Source organism: Triticum dicoccoides, chromosome 1B (genome assembly GCF_002162155.2).
Source record: "Triticum dicoccoides isolate Atlit2015 ecotype Zavitan chromosome 1B, WEW_v2.0, whole genome shotgun sequence".
Classification (NCBI taxonomy): domain Eukaryota; kingdom Viridiplantae; phylum Streptophyta; class Magnoliopsida; order Poales; family Poaceae; genus Triticum; species Triticum dicoccoides.
Window position 1 is genome coordinate 35787561 of NC_041381.1, and position 13758 is coordinate 35801318.

A 13758-nucleotide genomic window follows, 5' to 3' on the forward strand; every position below is an offset into this window, starting at 1 on the left:
AAGAAAAAAAGACTCCAAGCCGTTTAAGGTTTCCCTTCTTCCGCTACTGTCGCGGCCGGTCTACATCGACTCCGGTTGCATTAGGGCCATGGAGGTGCGGTGAATCCCGGCCCATTTCTGCGCGATAGTTGTTTCTTCAGTTCTGTGACTTGAAGTTCATCTTCTCCAAGCTTCCGATCTTCGAGCGGCTTATTTCTATCAGAGCTTATGGAACAGAAAAACAAAAGAGGCCTACACCCAAGATTCCCTTAAAGATGGCTATTTTCGAGTTTGATGGCCATTTATATGTGGATGATGCCATGTCCTAGCTACTTCAGTTGATTGTGGGAGCAAATCAGAGATGAACGGTATATCCACATGGATCCGGTCATCGTCCGTATGTGTTCGTGTGTCTTCAGGTTAGATCCTTCCGGTTTACACTTCTCTTCATCGGCGACGGCTGCTGTTCTGATGCGCTGGACCTTTCGGGACTTACCACGATGATTTTTTGGCTGTCTACTATAACAAGATTTTCCCGGCTCCGATGATGGAGGGACGATGACGGCGGCGTTCCTTCGGCTCGCTTTAGTTATTGTAGTCGTAGCTAGATGGTCTACGGACTTGGATATAATTTTTGTTAGGAATAAGACACGGAGGCCATGGCGATCAGTGTGTGCGTGCACGCTGGTCGTGCCGGGCGTCGCGGCGTGCCTGCGTGTGTGTTTGGCCAGGTGGTTAGATACAAGGGTGGCCGTGCATGTAGTTGACTACCAGGTTGTTAGTGCATGCATTGGTAGTTAGCTGGTTAGCCGGCCTTGAGTTAGTGGCCGGTAGTGGTGGCCGTGTGATGCGTGCGTGGGGGTCAGGCATGCGTGGGCGCTGTGTGCATAAAGCGTAGACGATGCAGTCGTTGAGTTGTGCCAAACCAAGTGAATAAAGGGTGCCAAGATACAGGCCGGTTCGCCGACCGCGGCGTTCGTCACCATTGCTCCGAGTTCGTGCTCGAGTTGAGTCTCTTTGTGCATATGGTCTCCGGGTTTGCGCTAACAATTGGTATCATGACCTGGTTCATCTTGAGTGTCGTCCCATTGCCGGAGCGTGCCGGCGGTGACGGCGTTCGCCGGCGGCTGCGCGGTGAAGCTCCGGGCCGTGTGTCGGCCTGTGGAGGCGCGCGGCGCTGCAGCTGCCGTGGCGGACGCGGAGGCGGCGCCCGGTGAGTCCATGGTGTGTGGTGTGGTCGGGCTCGTCGTGCGCGTCGGGGACGTGCGGGATATGCGGGACACACTGGTGCGGTCGGGCATGTTGGATGCGCGCGAGACACACTGATGCGGTCGGACGCGCGCGGAACGTGCGAGACGACGTGGGACGTTAGGCGTGTGTCGCCGGCGGAGAAGAAGCTCGGTGTATGTCACCGGAGACGAAGAAGCAGGCACGGTGGTGACCGGCGTCGGTGCGCCAGGTCAAGTCCGTGGCGGTGGCGACTGGCATCAGTGTGCCAGGTCGAGTCTGCGGCCAGGGCGACAACAATAAGACAACAATGCTAGCAGCAGCCTGATTCCGGCGACGGCAAGCAGGCGACACATCACAGCGTCGGGCGAAGGCGTTCAAGACGACGTCGACGACAAGTTGGGGCTGCTGTAGGGTCGTGTCTTAGGAAGAAATTGTTAGGAATAAGACACGGAGGCCATGCCGATCAGTGCGTGCGTGCACGCTGGTCGTGCCGGGCGTCGTGGCGTGCGTGCGTGTGTGTTTGGCCAGGTGGTTAGCTACAAGGGTAGCCGTGCGTGTAATTGACTAGCGGGTTGTTTGTTCATGCATTGGTAGTTAGCTGGTTAGTCGGCCTTGAGTTAGTGGCCGGTAGTGGCGGCCGTGTGATGCGTGCCTGGGGTCATGCATGCGTGGTGCCGCGTGTATAAAGTGTAGACGATGCGGTCGTTGAGTTATGCCAAACCCAATGAATAAAGGTTGCCAAGATACAGGCCGGTTTGCCGGCCGCGGCCTGCGTCGCCATTGCTCCAAGTTCGTGCTCGAGTTAAGTTTCTTTGTGTATATGGTTTTCGGGTTTGCGCCAACAATTTTTACCTCTAGTGTTTCTTTTACTGCGTTGACAGTTGATAAATGAATCGTAATTTTTTCTTAAGAAAAAAGAGATGAACGGTAGACTGAATTCAAGACATGGCAAGGAAATTAACTAGGAATTATCATTCAAAGTGGAATGCCTTGCCTGACCCACGAATAGTGGCGGCTAAGGTATAACCCAAATACTCCCTCCCTCCGGAAATACTTCTCATCAAAATGAATAAAAGAGGATGTATCTAGACGTATTTAGACGTATTTTAGTCCTAGATACATCCATCTCTATCCATTTTGATGACATGTATTTCCGGACGGAGGGAGTACAAGAGGTAAACAGGGAATGCAGTAACGTTAAAACAAGAAGGCAACTACCGTTGGGAGAGCAATAGCGACGGGCATGGATCCAGGAGCTGTGGCATGGAACCATCAACCTCTCCCCTCCGTCGCCCACCACGCGGCGATCGAGAGGTCCCAGCCCCAGCCACCGGTCCTCTCCTCCGTCCCGTCCGCCGAAAGCTCGTGCATCCGACGGCGGCAGCAGAGGTATTGCCTCCCCTCTCGGGTCCTCGGGTGGCGTGGGACGCCCCATCTCGAGGGTATGATTCCGATCTGGATCATGGCAGCGCCGATCTGGACCAAGGCGTCCTGGCGGACAACAATTGCATGGCGGCAGTCGTCCCAGCAGTGGCCTTGGCGGCAGGGCTGGCGTAGCCCTCCCCGATCTAGGGTGGAGGGCCCTGGATCAGGGGGGGCGGCCCCTGGGATGGCCTCACGGTCTCGCGGGTGAAAGCCCTAGGGCGGCAACGGCGTTCTTGGCGCCGTGTCCTTCTTGAAGGCATCATCGCGAGAGCCATGTGGCAGTGGTCGCCGCTTGGGTACAATGGGAGTTGCATATGGTGTGCCCCTCTTCTTGCATGTGGCAGTTGTTTCAGGGAAAGCCCTAGATCTGGGTATCCCGGATCGGATGACGACGGAGACTTTCGTGTTGTTCTCCCCCCTGAGGGCATAGTCTTCGAGCAGTGGTTCGCTTGAGAGGCCAACGGGTGGACTGGTGTTACATCGACCACATTGAAGACGGTGGTTCTTGGCAGCATGGAGCAGTGAAGTCTCAGTGTTGGACGCGGTTTGATCGAGGCGCGCAAGTTGGTGACGTTGTGTCGTGTCGTGGTGATGTCCACGGCAGATAGGCATGGCAACATCCTTGCAGTGATTCCTCCTAAAGAGGGAATGTCGGAGGAGGGCGGCGGCGGATCCTAGAGCGTGCGCAAGCGGTGCTCGTTTTATGAGACGCCTAGACCGGATGGCTTTAAGGCCACTGGATTAGATTGTGCCTGTCATGCGGACAGGACACATCTGTATACTTGTAGGTGTAGCAACTTTGTTCGCCTAGAAGGTGGTTCCGAATTGATCCTTGTATTCATTTTGTTAGGCTCTGGTGAATAATTAATAATGATGGCTTTGTGCATCATGGTGATGCAGAGACGGGGTAATCCTCCCTTTTTTTGAAGGAGTAACTTGACATAAAAGCGAAGAGATAAGTTGCAACCTCCGCCATCGGATGGTGATCCGCTGTCCACTGGGAGCTCAGGATGGAGCGAAAAGGAGAGTGTTCAGATCAACTTGCTGTACATGGCGAATCGGCAAGCAGAGCTCCTGCCTGCTTAAGTTTAAGTGGTCGTCGCTCGAGATAACCGGAGACATTGTACTTCACAATCAGCCGTTGAGCTTCAAGGACCAGTTTTTATTTTGGCAAAACAAACACAATCAGCGATCTGAATTAACAATGTACAGTATGTCACACGCAATGTTTCAGCCAATTGATATCACCCGATCATGCTCTACTCGACAGGACTATGGAAAACCATGTGAAATAGTAGCACACAGTATATTATTACAGTGAACTGTCCGTGCTGCCACCACCATACCATAGCTACCATTGGTGGCCAGTACCACGCAAGAAAGAAAACTAACGGTTCGACAGATGACTGACTGACTGGCTGCAAGTGTACTTACTAACTCAGACATGTCATGCGGAAGGACACGCTTGCTTGTTCTGCGCAAAGTAGCTGGCTTGAGCCCAAGAAACGATCTCTAGAGTTCTGTAACTTGTGATTCATGTTGTCCAAGCTTCAGCCTTTCAGGTCATCGAGGCTTATTTTCATTAGAGCTTACGGAACAGGAAAATATCACACTGAAGATTCTCTTGAAGAGGGGAGCTACCAATTATGCTGATCATTTGCTTGCGCAGCAGCAACCCTGCTAGGAGTTCACATAGTCGGCCCAAGCAAAGACAAACATACAGAACCCAATTATGCTGATCTTTTGGGCTTTTACGCTAACCAAAGTGGTGGAATTCAAGATGCAACCATATATTTCCATGATTTTGGTTCCCATAGTTTAGGCCCTGTACATAGAAACCAATGTCAAGATATCTCCATGAAAAGCTACTGCACCCAATTCAAAACAACAGGATTGTAGAAATAGATGAGCTGAAATATACATAACAGGTTAAATTATGTACGGTCACTACACAGAGAAAGTATATCACAACTGTCGATCGCTAATTCCCCGAGCTGACCAAAATACTAGACCCCCAACTATTGGCTGCAAAGGACTTGAGCGGAACAAGAAGCTGGAACCAAAAGACATTAGTGTAAAAAGGGATACTTTAGGATCCTGATCAAGCTCCAGTTCTTGTGTTGGTTCTGTATCACTGACAGACAACCATAAGTCAGATAAGCAAGACTTGTGCTTGGATTCAAATATTGACAAGGAAAGTTGAGTCTTGTCTTCCTCTACGTCAATAACTTTGAGTTTTGGTGCTTCAAGTAGAGTTGTTTGCCTTGGGCAGTACTCAATGTAAACATTGTCAAGTAGAGGAAATATTAATTCTTCTCCTTCTGTTGCCACCCATCTCTCCAAAATCTCCATTTGTTCTAATCCGAGGTGTTTTAGTGCTAGAAATGTTGCAGTCGATTTGTCCCTGCATAAGCTTTGAAGATTATCAAACTTTACCAAAACAAGAACTTCAAGGGCCTTAAATCGACCAATTGGGGAACTTCCTCACACATTGTACAACCAGTTTGATCAAATGCTGCAGTAAAGTAAGATCTTTCACCCATTTTGGAAAGCCAGAACCTCTATAGGTTTGTATTCTTAGCGACTCCAGCGCGGCAAGAGGATTAAGAGTATGAAGCACATCTTTGTGCTTTAGCATCTTGTTCAGTTACAAACTGAAGACCGTATAGTTTTATTTCACCAAGGTTTATATCCGTAGTCCTCCAATAGTACTGCAATAAGGACTAAAACCCACCACAAAGTATGTTAGAGTCTGTAGATAAGTGAGTTGCCCGAGGTCTGGAGACAAGCACTTCAATGATGTGCATCCATTTGTATATAGGTCGCAAAGCTTTGTCATATACTTCATATCCTTTGGAAGTCGACCAAGATTCCGGCAACCAGTAAGGGTCCGTACATTATACAATGTGCTTATTTAATTGAGAAGTCCGCTCATATACCAGCTCCTTGAGAGGTCAAGATACCTCAGGTATTGCCTCTGTCAGAGTGCCTAGCTTTGTCCATTTGCACTCTTCAAAAAGTTGCAGTGCTCGCAGATGATTGTGCTTTGACAAATGTGGTGTCGAGCCACAACTGAAGCTATATGTATGCAATAGTGTCTGAAGAGTGGGCGATTGTTTCTTTATATAATTATCAAAAAGAGTTCAGACATACTCATATGATGAGAACAAGCACTACTAGGAAAAACCCTAGCAGTAGCGCATATCAGTAGCGCGGGGAACAACGCTACTAGTAAGGCGCTACAGCTAAAGGTTAGCAATAGCGTGTGTTGGATCACGCTACTGCTATATCGACTTAGTAGCAGTGCTTTCTACTATGAGATCTACTGGTAATTAGTAATAACACTTCTCCTATCACGCGCTACTACTATTATTCCGTATTTCTTTTTTATTTCATGTTGTATGCATACACATTTATACAAGTTTTCATACTGCAGCAACTTAGAGAATGTTTTTACATCATAATGAGTTACTACATCACTGGGAGAAAGAACTGTGAACTAGTTTCATGTGGATGTCCGCGGTTCTTTCACCCAATGATATTACATCACTGGGAGAAAGAACTAGTTATTACATTACTGAGAGAAAGAACCGTGGACTAGTTGAAACTAGTCTGCGGTTCTTTCAACCAATGATATAATAAATATCATCATTATCATCATCATCATATCATTAACAACTTACCATCATAATACATCATTGTCATATAACACCTCCTCATGATCATCGTTTTCATCAATGAGACATCACATACAAGTTGGTCACTAGAGATAATCACAACTAGTCCTCATCATCAACTCTCATAAACATATTGTACCTCATAGAACCTACTACATTCTCTTAGGACCTACTATATTATCTTAGGTAAAATAGCATAAAACAAGATAGCCCCTGACTCTCCATTATGGAGAATGGAGATTATCCTGTCTCTAATTCTTGCCTTTCGCACAATGCTGCTTCCAAGAACCTCCTTATGACTGTCCATACATTTTTCCAATGTTTGATTATCATGTGTTCACCGATTTTAGAAATCATGTATGGACAGGTGAGATTCGTAGGACGACCTGGTTGTATGTTCAAAACATCAAGGCGACCATTCTGATACATCAAATGAGGCACACAATCCATCGGGATTTTCTGTTGAAAAACATAGTAATAACTTCGTAGTTAGCAATGTAGTTTAGTGCTAAAAGTATGCAAAAGATGCACGGATATCGTAATAGTAAAAAATCTTACCAAGATATCTCGATGGAAGTTATTGTGGTTCAACACGTGTACTAGTGGCACGTATTGACCATAATTTGGAGGAGTTCGATAAAAGGCATTGTAATTCCCAATTTCAATACAATATGCGACTAGATGATTTTTCTCCTGATAAGTTAACTCAGAGCCATCGGTGTAGTTGGTTCTGTCTATCATTTTCCGCATATTCTTTGAAGAATGAAAATAAGCTATCAACGGAGGTGTAACCTGCAAATATGACCGGCCACTTGGGCAACACAAGATATACATGTTTTTATCTACATCATATCTTATAAGACTTATATTGACATGAAGATTTGGCTGGTCTCACCTCGAGGTCGGAGGGGGTCGATGACGGGGACGACGGCGGGGATGATGGAGGGGCTCCATGATTTTTGCAAAAACAAAAAACCTATAAGTTATCCCTAATACATCCCGAATAGTATTATACATATAACATCACTAATACAACTAAAACCCTAGCGAATGACGGGTATCGACGACGAGGATGCGGGATAGGCATCGTCGACGTCGATGCGGGAATATCTGCTTAAACTAAGAAAATAACAACAAATGTGACATGTTCAACTAGTTCTAATAATTCAACTAGTTCTTACTAAAAATAAACTTACTATAAATAAAAATAAACTACTTCTTTCTAAAAATAAACTAGTTCAACTAGTCTATCTATCTATACCTATACTAATTAGAGACTCCCTAGAAATTAGCACGTTAATTAGAAATTAGGAGTCGTTCATCTCGCGGGACCGAGTTATAACGGTGTAGATTAGCCCACGTAATTTTAAGCCTCCACGCCTATGATTAGCACGTTAATTAGAAATTAGGAGCCATTTATCTCGCGGGACCGAGTTATAACGGTGTAGATTAACCCACATAATTTTAAGCCTCCACGCCAATGATTTGGAAAAAAGATAGCCTTGATGTCAAATCTACGGTTTAGATGAAATAAGAAAACATAGTAGAGTCCTAATAGCATACAATCCAAGTCCACGCCAAGGTAAAAAAAATGTAGACGTACAATCCAGATCAAAGAAGCAAACCGTGGATGTCCAAAAAAATAAAAAAAATACAAGCATGCCGTGGTTGAGTCCTAATAGCATACGATGCATATCCACTCCAAGATGAAGAAATTGTATACGTACAATCTCTAACCCTGGCGTCTTGACGCATCCTCTCCCCCCTCCTGCAAGCCTTCTTCTTCCACCTCTCGCCCCTCCTCCTCCCATCTACCACAAGCCCATGGCACTCTCCCGTGCTACAGCGGTCACGGGACAACGCGACGACGAAGCAACTAAATCATGCCCAGCCATCACAGTGTCCCATCACTGTTGAGTGTCCATGCTGCATGCGTGCCGGACTCCGTTGACGATCCAGATGGCCGTAAACGCACACAGATGCATCAGGAGGTCAGTTATCACCAATCCATGTCGCAGTGCCCAGGCGGCCGGCCGTTGGAAGAAGTCCGAGACTAGGAAGCAATACCACGGGTGGTCCAACGCTCGATGTCATGGCTATGGACACAACCTTGGCTGTTGTTCCCCCACACAGCAGCGTTGGAGAGGACACGTTCTTCTTCCGTCCAGTTTAAGAAGCTAGACATATCAGTATTTCTATACGCACATGTCGAGGTATGTACTAATGTTAAACACATACTGATACTTAGCAGTTCATAACCGGCTTTGGCAGCGATGATATAATGCACATCGGCATCACCTCCAGGTAATCCCTGGGTGAGTGATTCCACTGCCATAACACGCGCATCTACAGCGCCCAGCTGGCAGGAAAATGAACACACACACAGGTGAACAAGAAATCATTGGATGGCCATGTGTATGTACCTTGCGTTTTCTCTATTAATTCACTGCTACATTACATAGCCTAGGTAAAGAATCTTAATGCCTCAACTAGCTTACTATATAACCTGTGATCGGATTACATGTACGTACAGGAACCAAAGCGCATGATGATGTCATTGCCGATATGGATAGTGATTATTATTGCTAACAATGTTCCTCCCTATGTCCTCCAGGTCATCCCTGAGTGACTAATTCCAAGGATATTCAACATTGTTGGAATTTAGTTCAGGATTAGTATTACAATCTAATTTTGTATAGGGATTACAAAATAGTTCACTTGGCATATTCAAAAAGGTTGGAATTTAGATCACTATTTCACATATGAGATATCCAACACATATATATACAATAAGCATCCATATAACAATCATATCCAACACACAAGTTTCATCATATATACATACATAGCCAACACATAGTTCCATCGTTACGTATTACAAAAGTTTCACATTGTTCGTCCAACACCGTTATCCATCAATTCACAAAAGTTTCACATTGATACAAAATAAAAACAGAAATGGAAAAGAAGCACTCCATCCATGCAAGCTTCCGTGAATTAAATCAAATCTGCAAAATGATAAACAAGAAGTTAGAAGAAGAAGAAGAAGAAGAGAAGAAGAAGAAGAAGATTAGAAGAATACTAAAAGAAGAAGAACACTAGAAGAATACTAGAAGAAGAATAAGAAGAAGAATAAGAAGAATAAGAAGAAGACTATAAGCTTATTATGTAAAGTTGATCATTTTGTGCTAACATAAGTAATTTTGGAGCTAACCTATAGAAAACTAAGCATATAAGCTCTCTAAGTTAGCATATTAGAGCCAACTTAGGTAAAATGAAGCTAACCTATGTCATTTTGGAAAAGAAGAAGAATAAGAAGAATAAGAAGAAGACTATAAGCTTATTATGTAAACTTGATCATTTTGTGCTAACATAAGTTATTTTGGAGCTAACCTATAGGAAACTAAGCATATAAGCTCTAAGTTAGCATATTAGAGCCAACTTAGGTAAAATGAAGCTAACCTATGTCATTTTGGAAAAGAAGAAGAATAAGAAGAAGACTATAAGCTTATTATGTAAACTTGATCATTTTGTGCTAACATAAGTTATTTTGGAGCTAACCTATAGGAAACTAAGCATATAAGCTCTAAGTTAGCATATTAGAGCCAACTTAGGTAAAATGAAGCTAACCTATAGGAAACTAAGCATATTAGAGATAACCTAGGTAACTAAGTATATATATCATTTTGGAGATCTGACATACCTGACATAGTTCAGTTCTCATTGTTCTTCTCCTTCTCCTTCCTCAGCCTGATGCGCCAAGAGCAGCGAGGCGGTGGAGGCAGTGGGATGTAGTCTTCTACCACAATTGGCGTGGTCATGTCGCCCAGCTGTGGGATCGCCGGCGCCATCACCGGTGCGTGGTCATTGTCAGGCACCACCACCATCGCGAGGCCACCTTCAGGCAGGACGGGCACGACCATCGCTAGGTCATCCTCAGCCACCTCCATCTCTTGCCCATGGTCAGCCACCACCATCTCTTGCCCATGATCAGCCACCACCATCTCTTGCCCTTGGTCAGCCACCACCAGCGCTAGGTCATCCTCAGCCTGATGCCCATCATCATCCTGCCGCTCCTCATCCCCACTCTGCTCCTCTTCTCCCGCTCTCCAGTCCGGATCATCCTTCTTGTTGTCTTTGTTGCTGCCACAATCGCTGCTGCTTTCGCTAAAGCTAGAATCGCTGTTGCTTTTGCTACAGCCATAGTCGCTGTTGCTTTGGTTGTAGCCAGTGTCGCTGCTGCTGCTCCCATTGCCTGTCCAAATGCAACAATGACCGTTAACAATCGATGTGAGACAAAGACAAATGTAGAGGAATAAGAAGAGGCAGAACGTACTGGCATCATCATCGTCAGCGTAGCGCATGCGACACATAGTCGCGTTGAACAGCTTCACGATGAGCATGGTGGCGTCGCCGTCGTACCTGAAGAGAAGGAAGTACCCCAGCCGCAGGTCGTAGGCACGGTAGAACTTCTCCCACCCACGATACAAGTACATGTGGCCCTCCTTGATCACCAACTCCACATCCCACAGCCTGCGTAACCCGCTGCCGGCCTGTCGCAGCTTCACATTATTTGGCGGATCTTCACCCAGCATGTTCATAAAACTGTCAGGCAGCCTCTGCACTTTGGGACAATGAGTGATGTAGCAAACAACAGATATCATAATGAGATGGGTGAAGGGGAGATCTCTCGTTTTATATACCCGCGTCATGGATGATACTGAAGTCCCAAGTATGATACTGAAGAACTCGGAAGCATCCAACTCATACTGCGGTGTGGCAGAGCGGCGGTGGCTGCTTCCCCCCATCTCTGATAAGCAGCAGAAGAGGCCAATTAGTACCCAGGAAATTAATGAATTAAAGCTTTAAACACTTGCTAAATAGTTATAGTAGCACATCACAAGTAAGTACTAAGTAAACAACAGGTCAGCAGCACAACACAACTAACTAGCAGCAGCAGAGCACAAAACAACACACTATGTATAGCAGCAAGCAATAGTGCAGCATAGCACAAGGAAACACAGTACAGAGCACCACCGCACCAGTATACCAACAACCAGCAGCAGCAGAGCATGACCAGCTGTATCTGTAGCACACATGACTACATGAGCATATCTGTATATGACACAATAGATCAGCCGCAACTACACTACAGAACTACTAGAAGCCTAGCACTAGCAGAAGCCAACGAGCAACCGAAGTAACTAACAACAACACACGAGCAGCAGACTAGCAGTAGCACATCCAACACAAGTAGCAGACTAGCAGTAGCACTAGTGCCCCACCAACAAGTAGCAGTAGCAACATGCAACAGCAGCCAACAGCCAAAAAATCATGGATTGCTGTTAACTAAAAATCATGGATTGCTTATAACTAAAAATCATGGGTTGTTGTTAACTAAAAATCATGGATTGCTGTTAACTAAAAAAAATCATGGATTGCTGTTGACCTAAACACTAGTCAAATACAGTAGGAAATATATTGCATCAAACTATCATAGATGCAGCCCAGTGAAGGTGTTGTTCTTCTAGTCCCAGTTTCAGACTTTCAGCTGTGCAAGGACTAAGTTCAGTAGTTGGCAGTTTAATCTATTATGTGATGATGAAAGAAGGACTAAGTTCAGTACATTGCTGTTAATCTCTCTAATGATGATGTGTCGATGAAACAGCCAGGTTTAATCTACAATTGAAAAACTGGTGTTATGTAATGTATACTGTTTCTTTTATTCTATTATAGCAGTAGCAAAGGAGCAGAATTGGTTCTACTGTTGCTAGCAGAAGCAGAGCAGCCCAGTGGTCATGGTGGTACTATTGTTGCAGTTATTGTTTCTTTTTTTCGAAACAGAGATTGCAGTCATTGTTTCACCTGTGCAAAGGCTGAGTTCAGTCAATGCCAGTTAATCTATGTCATGATGATTAGTTGATGAACCAACCAGGATTATCCATGATGAGCCGCAGATGTCTGGATGAAGTAATAGTAAATGTTTGATTACTTCTAACTTCTAAGGCCGGGAATGATGCCTCTCACGTGCATGTGTGTTGCTTTTGTTCTCTGGTGAGAATACAAATCTTGTGTTAGGAGTTGAGGCATCTGGCACCTCTTTTTGTTTTAGTTTGTGTCCCACTCTGTTCCCATGTGATTCCAGGCTTAAACTAATGGTGCAGGGAATTCCTGCTTATGGTTTGAAGTTTGAACATGCAAGTGTTGTGTTCTTCTTATTTCTGTTAAACTGTCCATGATCTTGCCATGATGCGCCATTAGTATCTTCGGAAAATAAGAAAAAAAAATTTACTAGTGGCGCACCGTGTGGCTGGTGCGCCATTAGTGTCTTCCACACTAATAGCGCACCTGCACATGGTGCACCACTGCTATATAGTAGTGGCGCACCACATGACAGGTGCGCCATTAGTGCCCATTCCATTTAAGCCCTTTTCCTAGTAGTGTTGGTCGCTATTTGCTATAAAAGGTTGCGGATATGACAATGGTGCATCGATCAAGGTTACAGCAGGTGTGCAACATCATCAGCGGATTTACAGATTCTTTCAAGCACGTTAACAAAAATCGGATCTTCGCATGGAAAAATCCGAGGGGTTGTTTTTCAGTCTACTCCTCTCGGAGGTGCCTGTTCTAGGATATATTTCTCCTTTCTACTTGATCCAGTATGCGTCCAAGCTGGTAACTCAACATTTTTATTTTTAGCTTCTTTAGACATTAATATGATCTTTAGTCAAGTGGAGTTTATATCTGTGTGTGTGCGCGCGCCTTTTGCTCTCCAATTATTAGCACAACATGTCCATTCATTTTTCCTCCAAAAGCGCAGGAGAACAAGCCTGGGATCAATAGCACGTGCCTCATGTGTAATAAGACTGGATGCTTCAGACTATTCAGAAATCCAGAAATAAGAATGACAGTGATCCTTCCGGCTCCTCAGCGATTTGGGCTTCCTGGCCGTTGGATCGAAGTGCTTGATGCGATCTGAGCCGTCGGATCGACCCCTGGAACGACCTCGTCTGTCGGATCAAAAAAAGTTACTGCTGGGATGAATAGTTACCGTCTCGTTCGTGCCACCACGCGTAATTACGTTGTCCCGCCGAGGGCATTTTCGTCATTTCGCTTACCGGGGTATGAAAGGGCCGGCCCCCGTGGTGAACCCTAGCCTCCTCCTCTCCCCTCCCGCGTGCCTCCTCTCCCTATCTCTCTCTCTCTCGTTCCCCTCCCCTCCCCTCCCGCGCGCCTCCTCTCCCGCTCGCCCCCGTGCCGCCGCCTCCGCTCGCGCTCGCGTCGCCGCCTCCGCTGAGTGGACCTGGCGGTCGCCTCGCCCACTCGCGCCTCTCCCTCTCCTCTTTCTCCTGCTCGCCTCTCACCTGATCCCTAGCCCGTCGCCCGCCTCCCTGCCGCGCCGCCGCCGCTGCCGTCTCGTCTGAACCGGCAAGACGCCAAACCCAGC

At 46.0% G+C, this 13758-nt stretch overlaps 1 pseudogene; it reads right to left on the reverse strand.

Annotated features, from left to right (window-relative positions):
* Positions 1–4568: 4568 nt before the first annotated feature.
* The window catches only part of LOC119350065, a 31291-nt pseudogene continuing 22101 nt past the window's right edge, over positions 4569–13758 (reverse strand).